The sequence below is a fragment of the Passer domesticus genome, chromosome 7, assembly GCF_036417665.1.
Source record: "Passer domesticus isolate bPasDom1 chromosome 7, bPasDom1.hap1, whole genome shotgun sequence".
Taxonomy (NCBI): Eukaryota; Metazoa; Chordata; class Aves; order Passeriformes; family Passeridae; genus Passer; species Passer domesticus.
In genome coordinates this window covers 53183431-53207630 of record NC_087480.1, presented here as the reverse complement: position 1 = coordinate 53207630, position 24200 = coordinate 53183431, and the positions used below count along the sequence as shown (strand labels likewise).

Genomic DNA, 24200 nt, shown 5'->3' with positions numbered 1-24200 from the left:
TAGAACTTACGATCTGTTTATTGCTGCTCCCTCATAGGTGAGATGTTTCTTGAGCCTGTTCTAGACTGTATTATAGAAGCTGAAAAAGAAGATGATGAAAACCACCAGAGTTTCTTGCTGGTAGTGCAGGGAGAGCTGGGATGACAGCTGGAATTTTAACCTTTTATTTTAAGCAGATTTATTTATTGGCTTTTGAGTCTTTTTCAAGGAGTATAAACAGATCCTCTGAGGCTGGGATGTCTTTTGAACTAGGTGGTTAATTAAATGATACTAACTTAGAGGCCAGAGACCTGAAAAATAAAGCACAAGAAATAAAATATTTAGTGTTTGCTTTAAGACTAAATAGGTTTGAAACATTTTTCAGAGTATGAGTCCTGGTTTCTGGCTTGAGCTGGCAGTAGGAGTTTGTTCTCAGCTCACCTGTGCTTTATAAAGCTTAGTCTTCAGCTTCCAAGTTGCGTGTCATTCACAGCAGATTTTAATTTTGCTCACATCTAGGGTGAATATTTTAGGAAATATTTAACTGTGCTAAAACTGCAATAACATAAACCACATGTGCCTGCTTGCTTTGTTTTTGAAGCTTTGTGTGAGGGAATGTGCTTTGCTGTTATTTGACGCTCGCTTTGATGTTAGATGTTTTATGATTAGTCCCTCAAACCTCAGATAGGACTTTTGGAAAACTTAAATGAGCTTCTCTATCTGATAGCTCTGTAAAGTCACATTCAGCTGTGAATTGTCTTGTGGTGTGTCAGCTTTTAATTTTCTTTGAAAAGAAAAAAAGTTAAAAAAAAATCTTGGTAGTATTAGGATGGAAGAGTTTGTGGGCTTATGTATTTCCTTGGCATGTACTGGAACCTTGCCCTGGAGGAGGACCTGGTCCATGGGGGAGATGGAGTCCTTGGTGCTCCTGGGGTTATGTACTGCTCCCCTTTCCCAGTGGGAGACCTGCTCCCCTCTGGGGTTAGGACAGATGACCAGCATGGCCAACCTTGTGCTTGCATTTATTTTGCACGGGTTTTGCATTTAGGTGACATGGACAGCTTTGTGTTGAGTAGTGATCTTTGTTTTCCTCTGCTGCTCTTGAGGCTGGGGTAGCTCATGTGCGTGAGGAGCTGGGCATGGTTTTATAGGGGAGCAGCAGCATCTCTTCAGCCTCTCAAGGTGGCCATGCTTGGGGATTTTCAGTGTGAGGCCAAGGCTTGTTGCTGCATGGTGCAACTTTGTGCATGAAGTGAGTGAATTTTCTTCTGGGGCTGCGGGGGTTGTGCTGCTTCTCCCAGGGGTGTGAGGCTTTGACTTTGTTCTTTTGGCCGTTCTCTGGGGAGCCAAACTTGTGCAGCATCCTGGGTGAGGTGATGGGGAAGGATCCTTTGCTTTTCAGGGCTTGTTTCTGCTGGTGGGGCAGTGGAAGACACCTGGACAGGTGGGTACTGGGATGGCCTCCTGGCTTTGCTCAACAGGTGATGGCAGAATCTGCTTCTCTATCAATCTCTCCATCTGTGGCTGGTGCCAGTGACTTTATTTTGCAAGTAGGTGGTGGTGTGGAATATCTTGAAGGTGTTAAAAAAATGAACTTGTGGTATGTCCTACTGTATGTTTGCTGTCTTGAACAGATTGTGTCATGGCATTGTCATAGTCCTGGTCTTCTGGGGGTGAGAGGAGGGGAGGAAAGTCACTTCTCTGGGTAACTGGTTCCAGCCTCTGCTGAGCTTTCACTTTCTCTGGCATCAGCATCAATAGAAATTGATCTGTTTTCCAATGAAAACAAAAACTCAAAGACACCAAACCTTGGCTGTGCTAATAAATGCAATAGGAGAAATCTAGCGTCTGGAGGCAGGATGTGGGATGGCGGTGGGGAGCTCTGTCTGCCCGCAGAGCTGCCAAGGCCCTGGAGATGCTGTCCTCCACGCTCAGGAGAGAAGTGCTGAGCCCATTTCATTTTCACCTGTATTCACAAGGGTTTGATATATGGGCTTGACCCCCAAGTTCTTTTGTGCTTCTGCAGTAAGAGTTGGGAAAGGTCCTGATAACATCACACAGAAAGACAGAGGTCCTTCAAAACCCCTTCTTGGCTTATGGGGGTAGGAAAGCATCTTCATGGTTTTAAAATAATATGCCCCAGAAATAAAATGCAATTTTTCAAAGGCTTTTTTTCTTTTAATCCTGATGTTTAAATATGAATAGATTCCTCTTGGTTGGTATGGTGGGTGTGTTTTATTAAATGCTGAGGATTCACCTGTGCACAACACCACCACATTTCTCTCAAAATGGATTTTCTAGCACTGCGTTTTAAGAGCATTTGCTTTTTTGTCTCAAGCTTACGGCTTAGGATTTTGTGCAGGATTGGGGTTAGTCCTTGTAAAATGGTGCATTTAAAGTAATGCACAAATTAATAAAACCCTGGGCTTTTACTTGTCGCATTGTAGGTGCGTGTTGCCAGGGATTTTTCTTTTCTTTTTTTTTTTTCTCATTAAAAACAAAGACATGAATGTGCTTAGGAAGCAGATCTGCTGGGATGCCAGCTTGGAAGGGTTGCATGCGGATATATTGGTCCAGCTTGTCTGGAAATGTCCTGCTGCTGTTGCTGGGGGTTAAAATGGGTCAGGGGGGTCTGTGTCCCCCTTGCCATGCCCTGCTTGTTGCTGATGCCCGTAATGAGCTGCCTGCACCTTCGCCACCCAGCTCGTTTGACCGGGGCTGCTAATCATTATTGAGCTGTGCTCAGCAGGATGCAGCGTGGTATCTGCCTGGCTGCTGTCCTTGCACCTGGAGACAGTGCCAGTGTCCCCGCAGCTGCTGGAGCGGGGGGATTCCCCGTGGGAACCCTCAGCCTTGGTGTCTGGGACCTTGGCAAGGTCAGGGCAGGCTGTGCCCCTCTTCTGGATGCTGACCAGTAGCCCTGGCCTCTGTTCTTTGACTGATACCACCAGCGTGTTGGTGACTGCTTTGGGACACCAGTCACAGACATTCCTTGTTACTGGTGCTGTGTGGTGTTTAAAGGCTGGGGTGGCAGGAGATACTTTGTGCTGTGCCTTGTGTGGTTGCCTTGATGAAGATGAGTGCTCTGTCACCGGAGTGGCAAAGCAACAAATAGTTCCTGAGATAAATAAAATTTCCATTAATGAACTACAATGGCTTTGGGTGCTAAATTAAAAGAAATGTGTCTGGAGGATGAAAAATAAATGCATTTTCTGTCTCACTCACTAATTATCATCTCTTTTGATTTTCTTTATCATCAGAAAGACATTTTTAATTTTTTTTTAAAGCCAGTTGTGTTTATTTTGGTAACAGTTCATTGGCTGCTCTGTGTACAGAAGCTTTCTCTTGAAAGTACTGAAACTATATTAAAAGTGCTTTTGGCTGTCATCTTTTATTTTGCTTCTCCTTCGTTCTTTTCCCAAAGCTGGATCGTTGCTATATCAAATGCTCTGAAACTGTCTGGTAGCGTTTTCCCTGCGGTGCTCCGTATAAACTGGAAATAAAAAGGGAAGAAATTGCAGGATTTGGATTTCTGCAGCTTTTCCCCCCCTCTGTATGTGTGTGTGTCCCATTGAAGTCTGAGCAGCTGTCCCCGTCCGCACAGCCCGCTGATGGCATGCACAGATCTGTTTCTTGTGATTAAAAGGAGAAATAATACCCCAGTGTTCAGAGAGGGGCTGGGGGGTGAGTGAGCAGAGGGTCTTTCCTCCTGCCTGCTCTGCCTGTTTGGCCCAGTGACCAAGGGAGCTGGAGCCCCTGTTCTTGTCCTTGCAGCCTTGTGGTTTATACCCCAGTGAGGAAGCATCCCGTGCTGTTGGTGATGGGCTGTCCTGCTGCAGCATCTCCACCCTGGGGTGGGCTCCTGCATCCTGCACCGGCGCCCTGCAGAGGCCCCGTGGTTTTTATTCTATTCTGAGGGTGTCAAAACATTTCAGCAGTGCTGCAGCCGCTCACTACCGGTGTGCTTTGAAAAATGCCCAGCAAGTGTCAAGCATCTGTCTGTGAAGGGGGAGGAAATCCCCCCCCCCCGTTATTATTTTCTCCCAATTGTCCTCGCTTGGTGTGGCTTTAGCTATTATGGGTTTGTAAAATAGAACTATATATGACCTTTTATCTTACAAGAAATAGGTTAAGCCATTTTTAAAGAAAGTGGTGGAGTCAGCAGTGCTGCTAAGGAGCTGCTTTCGCATGGTTGATAGGCTGTGAAGCCGCTCAATGGACTTTGGTTTCAGAGACAATATCTGTTTAAATTAATCTTTGTCAGATCCATGCCACTGCAGACAATTCAAATTCCATTTGCTTTCTGATCTCATAACAAAAAAGCACCTTACACTGGTTCTTTTATCGGAAAATTAACTTTTGTCTGTGTGTCCTGGAAACAGGGGTGGCATAAAATCTAGTTAAAAGGCTCTGTTATAGGAGGATTCTGTTTCTTTGTACAAGGCAGACTTTTTTTTCCCCTTCTTTCCCCTGTGTGCATTTAAAAAGAAGACGAGTGTTTGAGATAGATTAAGGAGAATGCCAGCAGATGGACCGATTCTGTTGTTGCTGCTGGCAACCATCTAAGCAGCCATTTTGAACAATGCTGATACCGGGGTACTGATAACACAAAGATGAGGATGGGATAAATATCCAGCTAGTCCCTTTCTCCCCGCCTGCTCCTCCTCCCTCCCTTTCACGCCGCTGCTGCAGCCCTGTTATTAGAGAACCGATTGTTTCCAGAGAAATGCTTCTTCATCCTCTTAGCTCGGCTGGTGGATGTCTAGCATTGCTTATCTCCTTGATTTTCCTCATGGTTGGTGGAGATGCTGGCAGATCAGCTTCTCCCAGGAGTGCCCACAGCATTGGTCATAAGTGGAATGGGAGATGTGCATTTGGGTGTTTTGCAGTAGTAATGCTCTTTTCCCTGCCCCAGTAAAGCATGGGGTGCTTAGTCCTTCCCTTATAAGTGGAGACAGTTTCCTTCCATCCTTGTGCACTTTTTATATGCTTAATTACAAAGTGAGGGGCATGAGATTGAGATCTCCTTTATACCAAAGCAATTAGTATGGGGCAGTGATTGCAAATTGGTAGCATCCCCATTGCCTGGTCTCCCTAGCCCTTTCTCCCACTCGTGGCATTGTCTTGCTCTTGGGTATCTGGGTCATGCTCATCTCCTGGACCTGCTGCTCTTGGAGTTTCTTAAGGTCAGTACCAGTATCTCTTTGGCCTGCTGGATTTTTGACACTGGAATTGGTGGCCTTCTATCTGTCTGGTTTCCCAGCTCTAAGGAAATAACCCTTTAACTGATGAAGAAAACCCAACCAAGCTTCATCTTTTCCTAGCAAACAACAAAAAGGCTGGTTTGTGTTTTGCAGTTGGACCAGGATGAGCTGGGGCTGTTCTGAGGAACCTACTGGGCTTTGCCCTGAGTTCAGTGTGGCCCTGAATATGGGATCTGGAGAGTAGTCAGGGGATGCTGTGTAGCCTTTAAATGTTCCTGGAGCTTAAGGTGGGCAGCAGTAAGCTGTGTTCCTCTTGCCTTGCACAAGTCTGCAGACCATGGGCTGAAACTTTGATCTGTTGACATTGCAGCATCTCTTAGAACTTTGAGTGAGGCAGTGCTCTAACTGCAGCTTTTGGTCCAATTAAAACTTCTCTGGGGTTAAAAAAATGTAGATAAGTCTCAAATCTGTATAGAATAGAATCATGGAACATATATCTAATTATACACAGTAGATGGAACTTCACTGTAAAGCAGCAGATGTAAGGATAAAAAAAAGGAGCTGGGCAAGCATTTTATGGTTTCCCTTTTTAATTTGTCCCTTGTGTCTGGTATGTTTGAGGCAAAAGTTACTTCTTTTTTTTTTCCTGTTGGGAAGTATCTTTTCTTTACTGAGCCTCCCCTCTTTTAAGCCTGCCTTATTTGATCTGTAAGATGTGGACTTGCCATATTTGAGGTACTTACTAAAACAAGAAGCAACTGGCCTGAAAGTAGAAAAATCAGGCTGTAAATTCCACTTGGAAATGTTGTCATGGCATGTTGGGAAGTTGTTGAGGTCAGCTGAGCTCTCTAAAGACTTGGACTGAGAAACTGAGGCTCTCATAGGCTGCCTTTGAGGTTAGCTGGCGTCACTGACAGATGCTTTTAGTGTACTCAGAAGGCTCCAGTCTCTGTGTTGTCCCCAGTCACCTCTTTTGTGGCTTCTGCCATGTTGCTTCACCTTGGTTGGCCTCCTGTTGCATTAGGAGATGACTTCTGGAGACTTGAAAATGGATGAGGGAAGAAGTGCCTGTTTTAAGCAGATACCTTCTAGGAAAGGTGATGAGTGGGACTGTGGAGTGTGCTCTTCTGTCCCTTTGGCTCATGATGAGGTCAGACCTCAAAAGCTCTGGCAAGTTTTGGTGGAGAAGAACTGCAGCCAGTGTATAAGAAAGCATGATGGTGAAGTTGGGTGGCTTCTAGTGCGCTGCTTCTGCTCACTTGCCACCTCTGTGGAAAATATTACTCACCAAAAACAGGCACAAAGCAAGTGCTTGTGAGGATGACCAAGAATGAGCAGTGGAGTTTTTAGAGTACTTTTAAGCTATGCTCTGAAATGGGGCAGAGTGGAGCTTAGCCCTGTTCTTTCCCTGAGCCCCTGGATGACGTTGAAATGTACATTGCCTGCCCTTCATAGAGCTCTCTTCATCTCCTTCTCTTGAGCTTGACTCAGTCTGCTTTACCTTCAAGGGACCCATCCCACTGCATCACATTCAGGTTCTTTGGCTAACCCTCTTCAGGAGGGCTTGGTAGCAGCCAGCTTTTTGAGCTTGAGAAGTATATTCAGTGGTTTATGAGGCTGCTGATTTCGTCCTGACCGTGTTGTTGGGGGCATATGGAAAGAGCGAATATCTTTGTCTGCATTGCTGTCCACTTTGAGTCACAGTCCTCAAGCATTGTCTCTAAAATTCATTGCAGTGACGTGGTTTGAAAGGTTCCCATGTGCTTTGCTTAAGCTGGAAGTTATTTGCCAGTGGCTCACAGTGGGCTGCCTTCCCTGTGGGGTATCTCAGAGGTGGAAGGGAACTGGAGGTGTTTTACAACTGCTGCTGTACTTGTTGGGAAAGGGTGCAGAATGGAATTTTGCTGTTACCTTTCTGTCTGTGTTGTGATAAAAATTTGCCGTGACTTAGGCTCTGAAAAATCATAAAAACTTAGTAAAACTAGAAAACTAGACAGGATAGAGGTGAATGGGTAGTTGTTTCTAGTCATGGCTCAGTTTCTGAAATTCCCTATAGAGAAGAGGGATGTGGAAGGATGACTTAAAGGGGATTGATGGATGATGCCTTCCTCGTATCTGAAGGAGGTACAGGGCACTGGTGATGTTTTCCCTTGCCTGCCTGGTTTTTGGCTTGTTTCTGGCGGCTCCCAGCTCAGCCCAGAGCCTGTGGTGCAAACACTGTGGGAAGGCCTGATACCCAGGAGGGTTTTTTCCCCAACCCATTCCCACACCCACACAGAGGTAGGCCACACCAAGGTTTCCGGACTGAGGTTTGATGAACCGTTAACCTAAAAATGCCCTGAGTAGGAAGAAAATGTTTCCAAGGCCTAAAAATCTTGCAATGCTTCTGAAGTGGGAATGGGAGCTGTGGTTTGCCTATGCAACTTTTTGTGCTCCTGGCTCTGCTGTGAGCTGACTGTGGGTGCAAGGGTATGTTTGGGATCTTGCTGAGATGGGAAGGCAACCCTCCAGGGCTGGGTCAGCCAGAGGGGCTGCCTTCCAAGCAGATGTCGTTTTGGCCTGAGGCTCAGCAGGTTTAAGACAGGATGTCCCTTTACTCCAGAGAGCTGAAAGTATTGAAATAAGTAACAGGCTGGGAATGTCTGAATCCAGTTATGAATTCCTGGGGAAGAGGATTTGGCAATGGCAGGATGTCTAGTGGGCAGGCTCTGCAGTGGGGATGGGGAACGCACCTCGCTGTCCTGTGGGCTCTGCTGGGAGCAGGGCAGGGCAGCTTGAGCCCCTTCCCCTTCAGGACAGTGCCAGGTCCAGTTCCAATGCTGAAGGAGACCACTGCCCTCCTCGTCCATTGTTTCTCCTGTTGTTCAATGAGGGGAGGAGCCCCTCACTGGAAAGGTGGGGTCTGTGGTGTCAGCCAGACATGGCTGTGTGGGGCTGCGGTTGTTCAGCCATGGCTGGATGTGGTGGCACAGTGAAATAGGGGTGTGGTGGCTCTGGGGGTGGCTCAGAGGATGACCTGGTGGCTGCAGTGTGTGTTAAACTGGAGGACGAGGCTGCCTAGGGAGGTGTGCACATGGACACCCTGGTGGGGGGAGGTTGATTTTACTCCAGAGCTGTGCTAGTGGCGGGGACTTGGAGCCTGTCTGTCATTGAGTCCCAGTGGTCACATTCCTGAGGGCTTTCCTAGAGCTGCCTCAACAGCACGGGTGACGCTGCAGCTCAGGAAGGAGCTGTGACAGCAGGATCCTGACCCTATTTTCATAAATAGTAACAGCGTCTCTAAAGGCTTCGAGGGCTTGGTTGGGAATGGAACGGCCGGGTTCCCCTGTGTCTGGCAGTGGTCAGCAGCAGATGCTTGGGGAGGAGATTAAGAAGCAGGGCTGGAGCGGAGGGATGCCTCCCTGGTGTGAGCAGTCTCTCCAGCCAAAGGGCTGCCCTGGCCCTCGGCTGCAATGTGGATGAAGAAGGAGATGTTTTGTGACAGCAGCCCTGGCCCCACATCTCCTGGAGCACTGGGATTATCCCTGAGTCTCCTGGGGCGTAGCATCCCTGCTGTGGATGTCAGGATGGCCCTCCCTGGCAGGGACTGCTGGCACTGCTCTGGGAGGCAGCAGTGATGCAGCACTGGTGGGGCTAAAGAGGCTTTTGGAGAGACCAGCACTTCTAGACCCCACTTCAATGCCATCCTGGATCTGCAGGCTGAGGTTTGGGAGGAGAAGCAAAGCTATTAAGAGCTGTGGATTTAACAGGTTGTGAGGAATGTGTAGTAAAAAACCATGCAGTAGCACCCGTCTCTATTCTTTTCCTTTCTAATTATGATCTTCTAGATGGTTTGACTTCACTAAATATTTTAGCACTTCTCTAATTGTAGGACAAGTTAAATTCCCAGTGCTAATATTTCAACAGGGTTAGCGGTCTGGAGGCAGCTGCAGCTCTCTGAAGGGCTGCCTCATCTCGGGGTGTCTGGCCCTCTCTGAGATGCCCAAGGTTATCCATTGGGGAATAGCCCCTAGTGTAGGGATATTTGCTGGAAAGAAGCAGAGCTCTTCAGTCTCCTGGTTGCAACTTTTTGACGTGTGGCTTATTTGCTTGGGTTGCAGTGGAATGCAGTAGCCTGCTATGGAAGATTCATCCAGAGGATGTCCCATGGACCACTTTGGATGGAAGAACTGATGTTCAGTAGATCCTGTGGGATCTCTGCCTCATGGGTTTTGGGCAGCATTACAGTATTTAGAACATGCACCTGCTCTCAGGAGGTTGGGTGAAAGGTTTTCCTTGGAGCTCAGGAGAAAGTGTTTATTCTTTAAAAGGGTAACTTGGGGTGAGAGAGAAAGAAAGAGAAGCGGCCTAATCTTGCAATTTAAATATATTTAAAGATTCCTTCTATTTAAGTTTGCTTCCTAGCCTTGATCAGTAGGAAATGCTGTTAGCTACAGAGTGGAATAAATCGAGGGCACCCTTATCTGTGCAAGATAAATTACTATTGTTTAGGAAAGACACTCCAGGGATTGAAGAATTTAATTAAATACACAGGGATTATGAATATGCATGTAAATTAGACAATCTAGATATGACATGGCTACAACTGCAGGGAATTGTTCAAACTTAAAAGTGTAATCATTCTTTTTATCGGGACGTGGGGATGGGTAACAAATGAGAAGATTCCCTTTGCCATTTACCTCTGCCTGGGCCGGTCTCCGGTCATTAGGCAGTGGGAATTACCCGTCGCGGATCAGCCCCTCCGCAAGCCCGCAGAGATGATGCGCCGGAGCCTTTCTCCACCCTAATGAGCCTCCGCGGGAGCTGAGGGAGAAATGGGGGTTGTGGTGAGGGGCTGCCGCTGCCATGACCCAGATAAGGGGTTTGGCAGGGTGGGGGATGTGATTTGCCTTCTGCCGAGGTGGGAGGAGAGTGCTGTGGGCAGGGTGCGCACTGCAGGCCTGCTGCTGGCTCTCCTGGTACCTCCCCCGGAAAGAAGGATGCTCTCCAAAGGCATGGAAACACACATACTGTGGTTTCAGAGTGTCTTCCAAAAAATCCAGAGGCTAGGGAGTGCAAATATTGATTGGTCAGCTTTTCGGCTCTTTTCTGGTGGTTTTATAGGGGCGCCCCACTTCAGTATGATTGCTGCTGTCTAGAAAGCAGTATGGAAATCACAAAATTGTTTTTTAGACACTAAGATCAGTGTGAACAAGAGAGGCAAGATTGAAATATTTTTTAAAAGTCAAGACACCTGAGGAATTTACAATGAAATGTGGGAATGTGCTCGTGCTGCCCTCCCTGCCAGGTCTGGGCTCTTTGTAGCATCCTGCTGATGTGCTGAGCCGAGGCAGGTTCTTCAAAGGACATTAACTGCAGTATATGGTGCTGCCTTGAATGTGTTTAATTTGCAACTCTTAGAGGTGACATCTAATAACAATGCAGGGAAATATTTTTCTTTTTTTCCCCTGTGTCTCCTTTGTTTGACTTCACCTCCATCCGCTCGGTTTCATTGTTCTGCTAAAATCAGATTTCTCTCTAGTTTGAGTCCAGGACCTGCAGGTGAAGAAATAAATTGCTACAAGCCCCCCAACCTGTGAATTATTTGTAATTTTTAAAATAGGCAGTGAAATGTGGACATGATCTGACTTTGAACTTGTTTATAAAAGGAAATAATAGAGAGGCTGGATGTTGACTAGCTGCTTTTCCTCACCTTTCAGTTTTTTGCTTTTCATTTGGCCAGAGCTGGATGAGATGGATCTGTTCTGATGGCAGGTCCCCATCAGGACCCCCCCGAGCCAGGGGCAGGAGCAGAGCTGAGCCCCTGGATAGCTTCCCTGGGGCTGATCTGTAGGGCCAGACCCAGGTCTGCTCTGGGTCACCCCTCCAGGGGTGGAGCCCCAGCTTCTCTCACCTCCTCCACCCCCATCGAATTGAGGGCTTATGGTAATCAGGAGCTCAGTGCTGTCCTGTTTGAGCCACGTGGGAACAATTCCTATTTATCACTTTGAAAAGTGGTTGATTTTCCAACCCTTGGCTCATGGGTTCTGATTAAAAAACAACAAAGAAAGAAACCCCCCACATCTGACAATGTGAAATATTTAAAGCCTCCACACTGCACATTTTTTCAAAAACCTTCGAAGACCTTTTTATTTTTGTCAAGGAAAAATATAATAGGAGAATATTTGTATGGGTGCACAAGTGCATAGAGAGATTTGAACCTTTGTAGTAAAGTATTTCTAATAAAAATTTAATGTCCTCAAGACAGTGTTATGGCAGCTCATTACTACTAAAGGTCATTTGAAGAGTATTGATCCTAAATGTTACAGCCGAATGTAAACTTTGACTGTTACAGTTATTAATGTGTATTTATGATCTATGGGATATGTGTAAAGGGAAAATGAGAATCTAAACGGTATGGTGAGCTCATTTGCTTCAGGATTGCCAAAGGCTGAGTTCATGCAATTCACCTCGGTTTTAAGCATGTCTGTCATCTTTGTGTTACATGGATTGAACCTTATTTATTTTTATTTTTTTAGCTGGAAAAATCCTTTAGTCCTACGCTAGAAAAGGAATGCATTCTTAAATTTTTGATAATTTCCATGACACAGCCTGAGCTTTCTATCTGTGCCTAAATGTATATTGGGGAGCAGTGTTTTGCATTCAGCTTCCATGCTGACACACAAGTACCAAGGGCTGAACTTTGTGTGTGACTGAGTTGCAAGCATAAGTAGGAGCTCTGAGGAGTATGAATCTACTCTGAGTGTAATTAGAAGGTTATGCCACTGAAAAGCAAGAGTGTTTTTTTAAAATTGAATTAATTAAAAATGTTAACATTGTATACTGAGAGAACAGGTGGCACTATATTTATGCTTTTGCTATACTGTAATGCACCTATGTTTGCACATCGGAGGCAGAGAGGCTGTATTCACAGGGAATTTTAAGGCTCTTTGTATTAAAAAAAAGAGAGAAAAATAGACAAGAAACCTGTGGTGGTAGGAGGAAGATAAACGGTGCTTGTGATATTTCAAAGTCACATTAATCTTTTTTTTCTTCCCTTTTTTTCCTCCTTTTTTCTTTTAATGTATGACTTTCTCCAGGGAAATTGTCTCCTCATGACTGCAGCGGATTAATGTGCACAGATCAGCTCCTGCATTATTTTTCTGTTTTGACAGAGTGGTGATTTTTATATGCACGTCCCTTTCTGCTGAGATTACAGCTCATGTTCTTGGAGTTTGGAAGAGTTCCCTGCCAAGGAGTGGCAAGGAACAGGAAGCAGCCGTTCAATGCACGATGTTGGCAGGAAGCTCTCCGTGGATGCAGAGGCTGTGGGTTTGGTGGTGACCATGGGAGCCTGGTGGAGGTTGGTGAGGGTGAGTGCCCACAGCCAAATCCTGCTGGGACTCGTGGCACAGGGTGCTCTGCCTGGTGCCCTGAGGATGCTGATGTGGTTTGGTGCTGGTAGCAAGGTGTGGGCATCCAGTAGTATAAAGAAGCCAGTTTTAGATGGGTTTGTGACTGCACTGGGAGTCATTCAGAATATCCTACTGCTGTCCAGGCTTGTTGTCAGCTTACTTCTTTTAAATTGCAGTTAAATATATGTTTTTCTGGGCATCTCTGGTAAAGTTTTGCTTAAACAAAAACATGACAACTGAGCCAACTCTGACAAACATATGGGAATGGGACAGGTTTGGCCTTTCTTCTCTCCCTGTGGCTCCCACAGTATCTCTGGGCACAAACTTGACATTGCATTTCTGATGATCATTGCATCCTGTTTTTTAATGGTTTGTCTAGACAGTGCTGACATAACTATGAAAATACTTTGGTGACCTAGTCTAGAATTAGTGCACATGAAGAAATCAGCCCTCGCTTCTGATGTTTGCAATCAGTTTGAATGACTATACTGCAGCACAACTTAAGAGGGAGGCAGATTTGGAGTTGCTCCAAAGAGCAAGTCGTGAGCAAAACACATCCAAACAAACCCATGTGGTAAATATGCATTGTATGGGGAAAACGCCAAAATGCAGGTTAGCCACAGCTTGCTTCAGAGTTGTGTGACAAGTTTATGGAGTCTGGTGTAAGGCTGGAGTTCCCCCTTGGTTGGCCCAAAGTTTTTCTGGGAAGCACATAACCCAAACTCTGAACTTGGTCTGTGTGATGTTGTGCCTTGTATTTGGAGAAACTACGTCAGCATAAAAACAGTGTGTTCCTTCCAAACATCAGCTGTATTCTTGGCAATGCCTTGGCTTAGGAGTTTGTAAACTTTGGGACCAGCAGTGTGTCCAGTCAGAAATACCTGGCACATCAGAGCTGGTGTCTCTCAGCACTTTAATGGCACTGGACTTCACTGGGCCTGGTTTTGAGGCCAGTTTGTGCAGCACTAACCTCTCCAGAGTGTGTGACCTGCCTTTAGATTACTAATCCCAGATATTTTAAGATAACATAAACCTCCTGAGCTGTAGGGACTGTGTGGATATTTCTACAGAATCTCTCCAAAGAAACCCATGTCTGATTATTTGCTGATGTGGTGAGGACTTGGACACCCTGGAATAAGGGTGAAACTGGGGGGGGATCCTTGGTTGTAACATAGCAACAAAGCTGTGGGTAAGATTTGGTTTTGGTGGGGCTATGTAGTGCCATCTTCAATGGGACTGGTAACCTTTGAGAGCTGGATTACTGCCCTTGGAGGGGACAACAGCACATTCCCCATTCCTGTAGTGTAAACAAGGAAATAGGGGGCAAAATATCAAATGTTGAGTTCATTTGAAGGAAAATAAATGACATATGAAAAGAAGTCTGCCAGAGCAGTACAATGGTTCTGTGCTTCATGCATAGCTAGGTAGCAGGTGGAGGCACTTCCCAGATGTGGAAAAACTGTCTGTTGCCCCCAAGAACTCCCTCTCTGTGTAGGAATGGGAAGAGGTTTCCAGGCAGCATGAACAGAGAAGGAAGAAGAGGGCAGACGGCGTGTACAGAGGTTTAGCTTTCTTTAGGGTTGAAGGAGAGGGATGGCAGTGCAGGTGGAGCCAGCAGCACCGCCTTGTGCCAAGACTCTTTGGGGACTTGCGGGTTTGTAGGAATTTGGAATGGAGAAGTCCATCCTGTCAGCATGAAGTGTTGCTTTATTTGCTCAGCAACTGTTTTTATTCTTGGGTTGCCATGTGGAAAACAGTGGAACTGCAAGTGTCTTGGTGGAGAGGGGCAAGAGCAGGAGCCCATGACCTGGGCAGTGGGCAGTGTGAGGGCTGGTATGCAGTGGAAGGTGTCCCCGCTGGTGTGCTGTAGGATTTGTTGGTGCAAATGCCTAAAAATTCTCCTTTTACTGTTCTTCTGCCTGGAGAAGCCCTAGGGCAAGCAAGAATGAAGGAAGATGGCCAGTGAAACCTGTGGATGTGACCTCAACCTGGCACTGAGGAGGGCTGGAAGGGTCTCTCAGGTTGATATCTGCAGGAAGAAGATGTGGATTTATTGGGGAGAGCAATTAGGGATTTGAACAGCTTTCTGAGAGACCCCTCCTGCTGCGGATGGTTGTGGTTGTGTGCGTGGGGCTGCACTGACCCTGCGTTGTGCAGGGGAATGGGGTGGATCCAGGACCAGATCCCTGCTGCCCTCCCTGTCTGCACGGGCATCTCCCTGTGTGGGGACAGCAGCAGGTGATGTGCAGATGTGTGCAAGGGCTTGATGCCTGATGATGGTGCAGTGACTTTCTGTGCCCTTGAGCCTTTGCAGAAGCACCATTGCAATAGCCAAAGGCAACTGGTCATGACATTTCAAGGCTGGTGGGGAGCCTGGCCCGCCTGCCTGCTGCTGTTGGAGGAGGTGTTTCATGACTACCATTAGTTACGTGCTTGAAGAGGGAGGAAACAAACCTTTACTGAATTGGAAACCTTGTGAAAAGGTCACACTTCTGAAAAGCTGCGCATTTTAAGACTGCTCAGCTCTGCAAAGCTGCCTTTGAACTGGAAGAGTGGGAGTTTAACACCCTTGCGACAGCTCGGGGAGTATTAAACCCACAAAGCAGGAGCTGGAACCAGCCTTGGAGTTTAACTCTTACCAGGTGCATGGCCTCACGAGGGGAGAGAAGCCTGGCCCTGGTCGGTCTGCAAGGAGAAGCACCATCAGTGTGAGCCCAGACCTTCTTCCACACATCAGGGCATCCACCTGGGAGGGAAATGGTGCAATTGGGGAAAACTCCTGTTGCCACTCAAAGTTAGCAGACATGTGAGGATATGGCTTCCCAGGAACTGTGCTTCTCTGGTGCCAGTGGAAATATTCAGGCTTTTAAATTAAATGATAGGGTAAATGTATTTCTTCTTGGGTTTGGTTGCTATACTGTGTTCAGTCCCTTTTGTCTTGGACACTTCCATGTTAGTAATTTACTTATATGTAACAAAAATGTCTTTTTCCTGGCTCTTTTTCTTGGTCTCTGGGTACCAGTTTCTTCTTTGTTCCTCTAAATAGCCAATTTCCCAGAGTGCTAGCACCATCTCTTCCTCCATCTTCTCTCCTTTGCTGTGACAAGGTTTGCTCACCCCAATGAACAGTGCTAGAGAAATCACTGTTTATCATTCACCCAGCTATTAGCATAGGTAAAATGTTCATTACTGGCTATTAGTTTGAGACTGTAGGTGCTAATGGCCCCATTCCAGAGAGCAGCAGGCACTTGCAAAATCCCGCTGGTGAGCAGAAATTGATTGCTATTGATCGATCAGTCTGGGAGCTCCAGCCGGATGTTTTGAAAAGAGTTTAATAGTGCTTACAGGGCAGCTGGTCCCTCCTTATCTTTTGGACTCTTTTGAAACTTACAGATAAGGAACCCAGGCTGTGTTCCTGCCAAGTGAGAACCCAGTCAAGTGTGCTGGGCATGGGTGCCCTCGCCCTCTCAGCTGGAAGTTGCCCTCCATGCCTGCACTGTGAAGCACAAAGGTACCTTAGCCCACGGTCAGGGTGTCCTCACACAGGGGTGTGAACGTGTCAGCGATGTGTCCTGCATCCTAGTGAAGTGAGTGGGACCTTCCTTAGCCACTGAATTCTCTGAGTTGCTATTCTTTGCATCCCTGGAGAGCTGCAGGGAGAACATTTGTTTCCATGGATCTGGGCCATAGTGTTTTTGGAGAACTTGGTCTTTTGTGGTCATGCTCTAGCTGAAACTGGTCACCTGCTCTTCGTTGCTCTGCGTAGATGCTTTGGGAATGTGATGTGTGTTCTCCTTACAGATGTTTTTGTGCAACCGCAAGTCCGTAACTGAGCTAAGGCAGCAGTGAGCTTGCAGATGGTACAGGTTTTCATAGTGTCTAGGCAGCAGGAGAACCTGCAAATGCTGAACTGGCCATCTGAAAAAAACAGTTTCCTGTTGTCTGTGGTCTGCTCATGCTCAGAGGCTGAGTGATCTTGCAAATGCAGCATCCCACCTTCAATATGTAGTTTTTTTTTCCTATGTCTGGGTCCAAGGAAGACTCTGCTGACATTCCCAATGGGTATAAAGTATCCCCTGCTGCTGTGCCCTCTCCATTCCTTCTCAGCTGAGACATGCCTCAAGGTCCTGAAAGAGTGGGACAGGATTGAGAGGAACAGGAGACGCTGCAAACAGAAAATGCTGCTCATGATGTAGCCTGATGGTTTATGGTGTTGGTGAGAGCTCAGGGCATTGGAAGAGTACAAGGAAGGGTGTCTGAACTGAAGATCTGCTTGAAACCAAGAGAAAAGAAAAGAAAGGAGTATGAATGGATGGAGTCCAAGCAAGTTTGACCTCTGCTTAATATCTGAACCACTGGGCTCTATGTCCAGTGGGACCTCTGACTCCTGTGTGTGAGCTGACGTAATTTTAATTAAATTGTGCCTACCTGGCTTGGATCCTGCTGGCATAAGCGATTACTTTGAAGAGTCATCTGTGCTGCACAGGCTCTGGGCTCACTGCTTCTTGTATCCAGCACAGGTTTTCAAATCGTACATTTTCACTTCCACCCCCACCCCCCAATGTCAGTTGCTCTATCGTTTCCTGCATCCCAGCGAATGAGGTGAGAAGCAGGTCTGGGAAAAGGCAGGGCGAAATGCCCAGCCTTGGGTACCCCACTAAGTACTGCTTGTGTCTGTATGAGGCTGGGACTTTTGCTTGAGGGTCAAGCCATGGCAGGTGAACACTTCTTGCAAGTTAATAAATCAATGGCGTGCCTCTCCAGGCTGCAAGTTGCGGGCCAGGGAAGAATTCTTCACGGCAATGAGTCACCTGTTAGTGGCCCTCTGGCAGAGGGACTGCTGTGCTGCCTCCAGTCTGCAGCCCTCCCTGTTCAGACACCATCGGCTGGAGAAAGTGCTGATGCAGCCTGCAGTGTCTGAAACACGCCGTTGCCATCTGCCTCCCTGATGGAGTTGGAGCAGCTTCTTTTTTTAACCTGAGTTTGCTGAGTCTTGAGTAATTAGCTGCCTTTGGAATTTGTAACATAGAAAAATGCCTGCTAAGTTTGGGATGGAGTGGGGGTGCTAGGGCACTGTACAGTCAGAGGTTTGTTTTTTATTTTTTTTTTAAAGGAAAGAAGTCTAATTAGAACAAGAACAGATATGCAGTAGTCTGATTGGCTTGATTTCTAAATTTGAACCCCAATGGCTTTGCTGTTTCCCAACTCAGTGAAAGTGGGCATTTCTCTAAACCGTGGCCTTACTTGGTCCAGCAGTTCAGTGTGTTTCCTTAGGGGAGGGAGGTCACGTCCTCTTGCTGGTTTGTGGGCTGCTTGGGGAGTCCCCTCAGTGTGTGCCAGCTTGGAGCAGGTTGTCAGCGTGATGGGAATGGGTGCGAGGTGCATGGGGATGTCCATGGTAGGCTCATGCTGTGTTCCAGGCCTGGCTGGAGACTGTATGTGTTCTCTTTGAGAATGAAGATGGGCACTTTAGGGTGATGTCACTGGAGAGGGAGGGTCCATGAGTAGTTAGGACAGAGGCTTTTGTTGCTTTAGTCCAGAGCAGGACAAGATCAGTCCTGATGGAGGTGGCTCAGGGTGGTTGATCTTTCAAGACTTCTTCTGTCTGTATGACCCACAAGGGTTCAAAGACCTATCTCTGCTCCATCTTGTGGTCCCTCAGCAGGAGTGATTTGGAGTGTGGTAGGGATGTTTCTAGGTAGGGGAGGAAGTCCACTTGCTGTGGGAAGGGAGCACCATCCACCCTGGTGCTGGCCCCAGACTCACATAAACAGTATGCTGAAGCAGCCTTTACTGCTTTGAAAAGAGATCAGCGTGTGAGGTCCATCTGGCACTTTAAACAAGTGTGTTTATTTCAAAGTGAGCAGGCTTTTTGATATTTGGGGTCGAATTGCCTATTTGAACCCGTAACAATCCTCTCTGCTCTATCCTGTTTCTCGAGATGTGCTGTTGCCAGTGGGCAGAAGGGCACTTCAGGGTGATGGAGTTAGTTTTCCTTCATTCTGGGTCCAAAAAGTCATCCAGTCTTATCTTAATGCAGATCTTCAGCTCGTAAACTGGAGTGACAATTAGATGATGCCTGGGCAGCAAACCTAGTAAGAGGCCAAGCAGAGCTGATGTTTCACCCTTGCCAGCAGAACAGCAGACTAGCTAGCTGAGACATCCCTTCTCTAAACAGCTTTGCCATGCAGACATTTCACAGCAGCTAAAATAGATAAGCTCTTCTCCATTTTGACCATAGTGAGATGTCTTTGCTGTGCTGGGGGAAGCATCCTGGAGCTTGGCTCTGAGCTGCTGTTGGGGGCTGATGCAGATCCCAGCTCCTTTTCTTTCTGCTCTAGCTTGTGGGCAGAGGGAAGGTGCTCTTCTCACTGAAGGCTTGAGAAGAGGAACACTCTATCTTCAGTGAAGTGCCCTTCTCTGCCTTTCCTAAGGTTTCTCTTTCTCACCTTTTAGATCTCCTCCTGGATTTCTATGAGAAACTCATTCTTTTTGGGGACGGATTCTTAACATTTGTCCTTGTCTCTCTGCCTGTAGGTATTGGGTTCCCAGCAGAGTTTCCCTCGTGCAATCATGACCCATGTTGCAGGAGGATCTGTTTGGATGGCCCTGCTTGTCTGGCATCTCAGCAAACTCAGGGATTGGGAGATCCTGGCCAGTTGTTTAGCCCTTGCCTGCTGTCTGAATCTCCTGCAAGCAGCATGCTGAAGGGTAGATCAGTGAAGCTCTGCACACTGCTGCTCTATGAGGCTTCCCCACTTAAAGTCATGGGGGACACTGTGGCTTGGGGTGCTGTAGAACCTGTGTTTCTTTCTGATTTAATGCTCACTCGATGTTCTGATGTGTATTATTAATTGCAGCCACCCAAGAGTTGAAGGGGGTGGACTTTGCCCTTCAAGGTTGGGATGCTTGTGCTGGTGGGACTTGTTTATGTCCCAGCTGCTTTCTTCCCCATCAGGTGACTGAACAGGTTGGAGGAGACAGTCCATTCCCCAGAATCTTTAGCTGGTGAATTTTGCTCTGGAATTCCATTCTGTGCCATTGGACAAAGAAAGGGAGCCTGTATAAATGCAAAGTGAAAACCTTGTCTCCTGCTATTTTTGAGAACTGGCCTGTAATTATGCATCCCTGCTGTGGCATGTTAGCTTAGACAAAACCTACACCTGGCAGGAGTATTAGAAGACAAGAAGTTGCAAATGTCTCCAACATCAGCTTCCTGCAGTACCTTTTAGCTTGGCCTGTCAGCTGTTGATTGGCAGGAGCTATCAGAGGAACACAGGCATGTTTTGCTGATGCTCTTGTGGTGGGGATTTAGTATCCTTCCTTCATTTGCTTCTTATTTGCTTATTTTTGTAGTTTGTTTCTTTTTTCAAATATCTATTTCCTCCTCCCACTTCCTTTCCTACCTTTTCCATCTTTGTGTTGTCTGTCCTGTCCCAGTGGCTGTGGTCTGAGGGCCTGAAGATTAGAGGGTTCCCCTAAAGGATGTGCAGAAGCAGTCAGGCTAAGCAATGCTGACCTTTTTTCAGGTGGTTGATGTTCATGCTATGGGAGTGCATCTCCACGGGAAAAAAGCACAGAGATCTGCAAACATAAAAGGGTTGAAGATATTATGCTCCTGTCTCTTTAGCCTCCCATGGTGACCAGTCCAGCTGGGCAGTGCAGGGAATAGCCCTGGTGAAAACTGGGAAGGACATGGGCTGCCTGAAGTGGCACCAAGGTTGAAAAGTACCCAGCACTCAGAAATGTAGCAAGGAATTTTTTTCCCCTGAAATCTTTGTGCTTTAACCAAGTGCTGCACCAATATGTTCTTTAAGATGCAGAAGTTCAGAAGATGGCAAATACTCCAGGACAGTGTGTGGGGAGCCTCTGTGGGTCAGATGATGGATGCTTTGACAAAGCTGGTGGCAAACTCCATAATGTCAGCAAAGTGGAAGATACCAGCTCCTCCTTTCCAAGCATACCAGTACCAGGTGGTTTCTGTTCTCCTCAGGAGAGTTGAGAAGAAGCCAGGAGCTTGGCTTTCTGCTTGTGATGGTTAATGCTGCTGTAAAAATCACATTCTTGGTCACTTGGGAATTGTGATGCAGTAGTGTCTCCAAAATAATAAATGGCTTTGAAACTCGGAATGAACAAGTGTTATAGATTACACTTCTCCCCCACTTTTTTACTTTTTGTCTAAACCAAATTCATATTGCAGAACTTCAAAAATATACAGTCTAATCTCCCTGAAACCTAAAACCATTGATCTTTCCTGTAGGGCTTCATGAATGTGTTTTATTTTTGCAGCGTAGCTGTCATCGTGAAGATCAGTGATTACAGTAAGGCCTTTTTCCCTAAAACCCCATTTTTATCTGCTGGTGAAGCTGTGGTGAAGCGTTGAATGGGTCCAAGATTCATAGCAACCCTTGTATCAGGAAGCAGAAGTTGTTTGTTTGCCACCACATACCTACCTCACCATCAGTGCCCTTGGTAATGTTTATGTTACATGACCGTAATGTTCTGGGAGTGGGGGGAAAGAAAGACACTTTTGGGTTGAAAAAATGCTTGGTTGCATATAAATATTCTTTTGTTTGAAGCCCATCCAAACAAAACCAATTTTTAAGCTATTTTGGGCTGTGAGAAAGTATGCTCTTCTCCTGCAGATGTAGATTGAGTGTTAAAATACTCAGCTGATGTCCTCACAAGGCCCAAATCACTGGGAAAGACGACAAACCAATTAAATGCTGGAGTGGAAAACCCTTGGCGGAGAACCTTTGCCTGTGTGTGATGTGAAACTGCTGTAAAATACATAGAGGTACGTTGGCAAAGAGGGAAAAATGCCAGCTGAAGGTTGAAGAGTGGATCCATGCCATTTTGCACTGTTAGGATGTCATCACGCATGCAGAAATCTGCTCATGTCATAAATTGGCCTGTTTGATCCTTTTCCTTTCCAGAAAACTAAACAGAAGCGTGTATCCCAGCTGGGAGCAAAGGAAGTTGGTTTTTGCAGAGTTCTTGTTTCAAGCAGGAGAAGAGCTTATGCACAATGGACTGCATCTTAAGTTTGCACATTTGACACTTAGCATCTGTCCAGCATCCAACGTGGTTGTGTAAGGTGTCCTGCTTAATAACCAGGGGAAAATACACAGTGCTAAGACTCATCCTTCCTGTCTCTTGGGGTGGATGTGGGATACTTATCCCAACAACAGGCAAACTCACATTTGGTGGCTTCAGGGGCTTTCTTCTTGTTGGAGCCTTTGCTTTTAAGACGACTTTTACTTGATTGTGCCTTGCATTTGTTCCTTAAGTAGATGCCTGAATTCTCTGGGTCTGTGAGGATCTTCAGCACAGAAACTAGAGACATGCTAGGCAGGACAGTAGGACAGTGCTTAAATTGATTGTAGTGATCTGTAAATACCACCTTGCCTTCTAGGTATTTACATAAATAGAAATCAGAGTAAATATTTGTGTTAGGATAGACCCTACCATTATGCCAGCTGATCTACAGACTCAGGAAGAGACATGTTGCCTGCCAGAGTCATCTTGGCAACGTTAAGTGGGTGCAAATGTTCCTGTTTACCCTCAAGGTCTTGGGGTAGATTTATTTTTTTAAACGTTGTTGAAACAGTTGAATGTGGGGTGGTTTTATTTTTTTTCCCCTTTCAACTTTGAGATCAGTTATTTGCCCTCCAGATTAAAACCCAGCATTGGAAATGAGAGTGAATTTATGGAGTGTGGTGCATTTTAATTAGAACATTTAATTAGGAGAGAATTCGTGAGAGTGGGTCTTGTTTTAAAACGATTAAAGATGTTAAATGAAAACAAAAGGGAAAAAATTATAGAGAAGCATAAAAGATTTATTTTGGGTATCTTCTCATCAAAGGAGATCACCTTCTGTCCTGTGCTTTTTGTTCCAAAAATAGCTGAGGTGCTGCCTGATTTCTGCAGGTCGATGTTGATCTCTCTTTGTAATTAACTCTGAAAACAAATTGCGCAGTTGGGAGGGAGGGAAGTGAGTGTCAGCAGGCTGCTGAAAATCGCTCAGGTGTGTGAAATGGCTCCACTGTCTCACGCCGACTGCCCAGGAAACAACGCTGTGGATTTCTCGCTTGTGTTTAACGTCTGTGTCATCTCCTCAGCTTCATGCTGACAGGTACTTTCCATGTGTGGCAGATTAATCTCCTGAGACTTGGGCCCATCTCCTCTCTGAGCTGCATTAGCATCTCCTTGCTTTTGGTATCAAGCCGTGAGCAGCCAGTGTGGGCATCATATTTTTCTGATGGGCAATGAAGGAAGCAAGGAATCGGTTTTCCTGACAAACTACTTTGGTCTTGCTGTCTCCAAGTGGCAGATCAGATCATGTTGGGTACTGATTCCTGCTCAGGTATGTGCATTCACAGAGATTTCCAAGGAAGCTTAAAAATCAGCATCCCTTCACAAACCTAAAATACAAATCTCTATTTTTAGCATAGAGCAAGATCTGGTGTCCTCAGGAAATGAAGTCACTGACTTCACTACATCACCCGTTTCTGCCATGGAAACAGTTGGTGAATTAATGCAAGTTTTGCACAGGTTTAACAGCCATCCTCCTCTTCAGAGAGAGGGGTGGGAGGAACATTTTCTATTAAACTCAGAATTGTTGTCTTAAGTTATTAATTCCTTGCATCCTAATGTATTTATCTCTGACTGCAGTGAGCAGTGGAGAGCTTTGAAATCTTCTTAGCTCAAAGGATGCTTTCTGCACCAGGGAACAAAGAAGCAGCATCGCTTCAGTAGGACAGTACATGGATGCAAAGACTGCTTTACATACAGTGTGTGACTGTGTGCACTGTAGACATTCCATAGAGACAGCATGGCCAGAACCTTGCTGTGGTTTTGAAGGCATGCAGGTCCCTGTGTCTGTCAGGACTGTGCTGTGTGTGATGTGGGTTCTTTGTAAATAGGGCATGCAGCATCTTGAGTGTCATCCAGGTGAAGTCAGGACCACCACTGGCTGTCACCAAGCTGTCCTGGCTGCTCGGGACCAAGACAGAAGGATGAGCAACTAGGATGGTGGTAGTGGAGGCTGTAGACCCTCCACACCAACATGCACACCTTATCTCTGTTTCCCAGGTGTTATAGCAGCAAGAACATTTTGTCCTAAAAATCCAGAATTCAGGACCTGCTTTTACAAGGAACAGGATTTGATTTGGGATATTTTTGACTCCTAAGTGGTTTTTGCATTTGGTTTGATTCTCTGCCAGCTTTGCTGTGTATCTCCCTTGATACCCCATGGCTGATAGGAGCACATTGCAGGGTGTGGTGTCTCAGTGCAAAGCACTCACCTGCCTGTGGGTCATGTGGATTTGACCTGCAGTGATGGGGTGTTAGTTCAGACACATGGCTGTGAGCAAGGTCCTCTTTGGGACCTTTTCAGTCTCTGTTGTGTGGTTGGCCACAATTTCTGCAGTTGTTTCCATCTCCAGTTGCTTGGGCTCACTCTTGGCCAAGAAAACATCAAGTTGCTGAAATTATAAGCCAGGATTGTACTATTTATGTTGGAGGAACGGCACAGTTTACATAGACGGGCTCTTTGCAAAATCAGCTTACACTGGCTTTTAGCAGTTGAAGTGAACAGCTGTGTCAAGTTAGAGATGCTGAA

General features: G+C 46.3%; 1 protein-coding gene and 2 long non-coding RNA genes across 3 annotated transcripts in view; 2 read left to right on the top strand and 1 right to left on the bottom strand.

Moving 5' to 3' along the window:
* The window catches only part of ZSWIM5 (zinc finger SWIM-type containing 5), a 95495-nt gene that overhangs the window by 5333 nt on the left and 65962 nt on the right, over positions 1-24200 (top strand). The gene's annotated exons all lie outside the window — the stretch shown is intronic.
* Positions 14930-17952, bottom strand: LOC135305233 (uncharacterized). Its single transcript, XR_010366474.1, has 3 exons — positions 17822-17952; positions 16574-16704; positions 14930-16495 (listed from the first exon to the last, which is right to left on the bottom strand). It is a non-coding gene; the product is annotated as an uncharacterized LOC135305233 (long non-coding RNA).
* LOC135305232 (uncharacterized) lies at positions 17993-20713 on the top strand. Its single transcript, XR_010366473.1, has 2 exons — positions 17993-18275; positions 20395-20713. It is a non-coding gene; the product is annotated as an uncharacterized LOC135305232 (long non-coding RNA).